This window comes from Oryza glaberrima, chromosome 7 (genome assembly GCF_000147395.1).
Source record: "Oryza glaberrima chromosome 7, OglaRS2, whole genome shotgun sequence".
NCBI classification, from domain to species: Eukaryota; Viridiplantae; Streptophyta; class Magnoliopsida; order Poales; family Poaceae; genus Oryza; species Oryza glaberrima.
The window spans coordinates 21,772,801-21,779,392 of record NC_068332.1 but is presented as its reverse complement, the minus strand read 5'-3'; the positions used below and the strand labels follow the sequence as shown (position 1 = coordinate 21,779,392).

The 6,592-nt window shown below is 49.1% G+C and overlaps 1 long non-coding RNA gene across 1 annotated transcript; it reads right to left on the bottom strand.

Annotated features, from left to right (window-relative positions):
• Positions 1-1,617: 1,617 nt before the first annotated feature.
• Positions 1,618-3,227, bottom strand: LOC127779880 (uncharacterized). The gene is made up of 2 exons (XR_008018738.1): positions 2,812-3,227; positions 1,618-2,662 (listed from the first exon to the last, which is right to left on the bottom strand). It is a non-coding gene; the product is annotated as an uncharacterized LOC127779880 (long non-coding RNA).
• Between the last annotated feature and the right edge of the window lie 3,365 nt (positions 3,228-6,592).

The window sequence follows — 6,592 nt, the reverse complement described above, 5'->3', positions numbered from 1 at the left end:
GATGATCCGTGCAATACAAAATCCGGACGCATGACGCTAACGCCTAACAACGAGATTTTTTGAGGTCCCTTATCTACAAAACCAGAAATCTTAGCCCCTAAACTCATTCAAACCGTTCACCGGAGGTCCCTTGGCAGTATATGTGGGTGGTTTCACTGATGTGGCATCCTAGTCAGCAAAAAAAATAAAAAAAAATCGTGGGGCCCACATGTCAGCTGCAGTTTTTTTCCCTTCTCTTTTCTCTCCTCCTCTTCTCTTTCCTCTCCTCTCTCTTTGCTGGCGGCGGGTGGCGATGGGCGAGCCCGCGGCCGGAGTAGGCGGAGTCAGCGCGCGGCTAGAGCAAGCGGAGCGGCAGTGTCTCCGGGCGAGCGCGGCTGCGGCGGCGGCCGCGTTCGGCTGCCCCTAGCGAGCGGCGGCCACGCCGGAGGCCGTGGACGTGCCGCGGCTGGTGCTCCACTTCGATAGCGCTGGTTCATGGAGTAGCAGAGCTCGAGCACGAGGGCAGTGCCGCAGAGCTCGGGGATTACGTCGTAGCTGAACCCGAACCCGAGATCCACGCACCCTTCAGCTCCTCCAGGTCGTCGTCGACTCGTCGGTCAGGCTCCGTGCGTGCCGCCGCCGCTGCCATCGCTCCCGCTCCTTGTCGTACACGCGCTGCCGCCAAAGACGACGACGCTGCAGGGCTCCTCCTTGGCGACCACCACCAGCTTCGTCCACCGTGGCCACGCCGCCTCCGAGCGCGGCGGAGGGCAAGCGGCGGCTCCAGGCGTGGGCGGCGCGCGGCCGGAGCAGGCGGAGCGGCGGCGTCTCCGAGCGCGGGCAGAGCAGAGCGGCGGGGGACGCGGAGGGCACGGCGGGCGAGCGGCGGCATGGCGTCGCCTCTTTCCCCCTCTCCCGCCGGCCTCATCTCCCCTACTCCGCCCGGCCTCCTCTCCCCCTCTCCCCTACCACCACCATCACCATCACTTCCAGGGAGCTGAGGCCTGGAGCGAGGCGCGCCGCTCTCGCCGCCAACGACGACACGGCTCGGCGAAGTAGGCCGGCAGAGCTCGCCCACCACCGCCACGCTCCTCTTTCGGCCACCTCTATGCTCGCCTGCCGTCCGCTCTGCCCGCAGCCCACCGCGCTTGCCTTCCGCTCGCCCGCCGCCGTCCAACGCCTCTCCGCCTGCCGCTGCGCCGCCCGCCTTCGTTCTGCCCACAAGCCGCGCTCGGCTGCCGCGCGAACCCGCCGCCGCGCTCGGCCGCCGCCCATTCCTCCTCCCCGTGCCATTCCTCCTCCTCCTCCTCCGCTTCCTTCCTCCGTGCTCGCCTGCCACCACTCGGCTGCCGCGCGACCCCGCCGCCCGCGCATCGCCGCTCCACCGGCCTCACTCACTCTGAAGAAGAAGAGAAAGAGAAGAGAGAAAAGAGAGAGGAGAAGAAAAGAAAAGAAAAGGAAGATGTGCAACTGACATGTGGGCCCCATGTACTTTTTAAATGTTTTTTTGCTGACTAGGATGCCACGTCAACGAAACCACCCACATATACTGCTAAGGGACCTCCGGTGAACGGTTTGAATGAGTTTAGGGGCAAACATTTCTGTTTTGTGGTTGAGGGACCTCAAAAAATCTCGTTGTTAAGTTGGGGGACCTCCGGTGAACTTATTCCCCCTGCAAATAAAAGAGAAAAGAGAGAGAAAAAAGGAATAAGTTCATCTGAGGTCCCTTAACTTGTCAACGAATCCGATTTTCGTCCCTCAACCGAAAAACCAGACATAACGGGTCCCTCAACTATCAAAACCGGTGCAGATAAGGTCTCTCGGCGGTTTTGAGGGTGGTTTTTGCTGACGTGGCACCTACGTGGCTAATTTGACACGGTCTTCATCTGACGTGGCGCTTACGTGGCAATCCATTCGGAAAAATAATAAAACCTATGAGACCCACATATCAGTTTCATGCACAAAATAATAATAAAAAAGGTGGGACTCACGTGGGCCCCACTTGTCATCCTCACCCTCCCTCCCTCTGTCTATCCTCTCTCTATCCCTTTCCTCTCTCCGGCCGATGGAGCGGGGCGAGTGGCAGCCGGCAGAGCAGGCGACGGGTGGGGCGGAGCGGCTAGCCGGCGGAGCACCACGTTGTCCATGGCCCTCAGCTCCGGTGGCACGTTGGGCTCGTCCTCGAACACTTCCAACCCCACGCCGGCGACCCTTCCCTCCGCCAGCGCACGCACCAGCTCCGCCTCGTCGAAGTTGGCGCCGCGCACCACGTTCATGACCACGCCCACAGCGTGTCCAGCACGCCCCAGTCCATGATGTGATGTGTCTCCGCCGTCAGCGCGCACGCCACGACGAGCACGTTGGAGCTCGCGGCGAGGTCGGTGATGGTCGAAAAAGAAATCAACAAAAGAAAGACATCCCCAGAAAAGAAAAGGCATCATCATTTGATGAACAACATAGGGGAAAAAGGTATATTAATAAACGCATGAATGAACTAAAATCTTGAAACCACGCGGAGCAAACATGAAAACCGAATGAGTTCCTAAATCCCCGACCAGCCCTTATCTTTGAAGAAACAGAAGGCAGATTGGGGAAGAATGTTACCACCAAAAGAAAAAAAGATACAATCTCTGAAATTCATAAAGGTTGAACTGGTGATGACGAGATAGTCCTCAAAAGAAACCTGCAAAACGACGATCTCGCAGCAAAGTAAGAGAGCAGCAATACAATCATATGAAACCATAGAGAACATCAAAGGCCATGTCTACCCAAGAACAGGAGAAGGGAGAAGGAATCACAACCAAAGCTGATGCATGTCATCAGAAATTTCACCTCTTTTCCTTTGCATTTGCAGCTGCAATCCGATGGAGATCCAGCTGCTCCCATAGCAGAAGCGGGCGACGACGCGGTGCTCCCCCAGCGCGTCAAGCATGCCCCCGGTCCAGATGTGCCGTGTCTCCGCCGTCAGCACGCACGCCACGACGAGCACGTCAAACAGGGCCGACAGCGGTGGAGTAGACCCCGCCGGCGTTGACGACCTGTACGCCGGGACACGCGCACTCGCGGAGGTCGATGTGGTTGATCCCCGCGCTGATGGTGATGATGCAGCGGAGCGACGGGACGGCGCCGACGCGGATGGGTCCGCCGCCGAAGATGAGGACGACGCGAGGTGGGTCGGCGTCGGCGGCCACCGTGTTGAGTAATGCGTGGATGGGAAGCGTCGGCGCCGAGGAGAGGGGAGAAAGAGGATAGAGAAGGAGTGAGGATGACATATGGGGCCACGTGGGTCCCACCATTTTTTTTATTATTTTGTGTGTGGAACTGACATGTGAGTCCCATGGGTTTTATTATTTTTTCAGCTCAAATTGCCATGTAAGCACCACGTCAGTGCTATGTCAGATAAAGACCGAGTCAAATTAGCCACGTAGGTGCCACGTCAGCTAAAACCGCCCTCAAAACCGCTGAGGGACCTCATCTGCACCGGTTTTGATAGTTGAAGGACTCGTGTCTGGTTTTCCGGTTGAGGGACGAAAATCGGATTCGCTGACAAGTTAAGAGACCTCAGATGAACTTATTCCAGAGAGAAAAAGAGAGAAAGCTAGCTAGCAGCCCAACCAAAGCAGCAGCAAGCCGGCCCAGCAAAAAGCAACTACAGCCTAGCAGCTAGCCCACAGAGCAGAGGAGCAGCAGCCCAGCACAATACTGCATGACACTGTAGCAACCAAGCATGAACAATACCACCTCGCTTTTCCAGCTTGAGCAACACAGCTTAAATAGGAGGCTTGTTGAGGACTGTTAATGCTGCATAGAGTTTGGACTTACACAAACAAGGATCGAAGAAAAAATAATACATTTTTAAAGTTATAATAAAAACAATCACATGCCTTTTTTTTAATTGAATCGTGTTTACATAACCTAACCACATCATCAATTTTTTTTTCTTTCCATTCATTGCACGATTTCCTTCTGATTTTTGTAGAGTGAAATGATTTTCCGATTGGAGTGTAGTGAACTTGATATGATAGCTAGCCAAAAAACATTTCTTCTACTATGGCTCTTCTTTGCTAGTGAATTTTTTTTATCAATATCAAGTACCGGAAAAAATAACCATTCATTGCAACTGAAGCTAATAATAATACATGACAAAAGTAAATGTTTATTATGGTTTCAAATTTTAGTTTGTAATACATAATTTTATTTTAAGGTGGTATTAATAGTTTTTTTATAATCATCCATGTCAGTGGATTTAGAGCAACAAATAAGTATGTCATGTGAGTGTCTTTCCTCTTTTTTTAAGAAAAAGGACACCCATGTGAGTGTCTTTCTGGCACTGGAAATATTTGATTTGCCTATAAGGACTTCACTTAACCTGGTAATCTTACGCTTCCACACATTCACTACTACTTTTTTTTATACTTCATCTAGTGCAACGTACCAACATTTTTACTAGTATATGGGTGATCATATTCCATCTCACTTGACCATCATCCAAACACATCCTAACAACTGAAAACGCTTTGGGTGTGCCCCGATCATGCACGGGCCGCGGCGCCTGGGCCACATGCCGCAGCAATCGAGCATATGGGCCGAGCCGTCATTGCAGCCATAAAAGCATCGCCCAAACTTGCCTCCTGACGCGAAAAATAAATCGAACGATTAGAGCGAGATTAATTAAGTATTAATTTAAAAAAATGAAAGATAGATTAATATAATTTTTTAAAGTAATTTTTCTATAGAATTTTTTTTGCCAAAAAACATACTCGTTGAGAAATTTTGAAAACATATACCCAGAAAACGAAAAAGGTGAGTTGGAATAGAAGTGAAAAAAAAAAAAACAGTCTGCAGCGACGACAGCGCGTGCCATCTCGATCGTCACCCCCGCTCTCATCATCATCTAGCTCACCATCTCTTGACCTCTACCGTGTCACCTAGCTGCTTTTGTGCTGCCCAAAGCTGAGCCGCCGCCGTAATCCGGCCATGGCAAATTGGCAAAAATGATCGATACGAGAATCGAAACACGATCACCTCTCCATGGCTGCATCTGCACAAAACGCATGGTGGCCTTGCTGTCCCTCCATGGCGTCTTCTCCCCCCTGCAGCATGTGCCGCTGATTGCGACGACGGCAACGCAACAAGCAAAACTTTATTCCCCCACAGATATACTCATCAGTTACTACCTAATTAAGGCTTAATTAAGGCTGTGTTTAGATAAGAGCGTAAAGTTTTAGCGTGTCACATCGGATATACGGATACACTTTTAAAGTATTAAACATAGACTAATAACAAACCAAATTACAGAATCCGCCTGTAAACTGCTAAACGAATTTATTAAGCCTAATTAATCCGTTATTAACAAATATTTACTGTAACACCACATTGTCAGATCATGCAGCAGTTAGGTTTATAAAATATTCGTCTCGTAATTTACACGTAATCTGTGTAATTAGTTATTTTTTTTATTTATATTTAATATTTCATGTATCCGTTTAAACATTCGATGTGACAGGGTGAAAATTTTTGTCAGTTAATCTAAACAGGGCCTAAGCTAAACATATCTGGACTAATCTTGCCAATGATTGACTGATCACATACACTAGCTTCCGTTAATTAATCCCCTTGTTAACAACCATATCTACACATGTGCCGGCGTCGATCCAACAATCATTCTGTCTCGATTTCCCAAAATCTGAACCCAATGATCGATCATTAGATACAACATGTAATTTAGTGCACATATGAAGCTTAATATTGGGCCTTGTGCCGGTCATGCATAAACTACCAAAATGACAGTGAGAGATTGCACGTGCCAAGGGTACACGTCGCCGTTGTCCAGCAGTGTGCATTATTGGTTTTTTCTCACCGGAATTTGTCCTGGCTCGGCCGAGCAGTGGCCTCTGTGGAGAATATCACACTCTGTTAGCTTCATGGCAACATCTAAAACACCCTAATTAATTGATTCATTTTGTGGTAATCTTCACCTAATCCTGACAGATGCCTGAAGCCCGAGGACTAGCTAGCAAGTCAAAGCACGAGGTTGAATATGTAGAATTGGTTAACATGATTAATTATTAATTAATTTCTGGATAAATATTACTACTAGTACATAGTAGTATAGTACTAGTGATGTGGAGTATACTGTGCCCTGTAGGGATGGATAATGTATGTGCAGGAATTGCCACGTCATGCATGAGATTTTCTGCTTATTTGACATTTTTACAAGTGCTTTTCTCCTGCATTTTTCTTTGTGCGCATATATTGGTTCGTGGGTACTGATGGTAACCGGCACGTACTCTAGCAGTACGACGCACGTGCGCGTGTAAAAGCAGTACAATTTGGAAGAAAATGCATTTGCATTTATTTCCGGAATCAATCAAATGGAAATAGTGAATTGAACCACATGTGGTAAATCGATGCAAAGGTACTGCATTTTTTCCATTCTGTGCAGTGGCATCAGAAAGTACTACGTTGAATTTTCCCTTGATAGTTACTCCAATCCCTCCTTTTTCAAGTAAGCCCATGTCATTAAATTTTAAACTTTTGTCCTATAAATAAGGGTATGTTTTGTATACTGGTATCTCTCTAGCATTCTCGTCTCTCCTTTAGGTTGAATTTG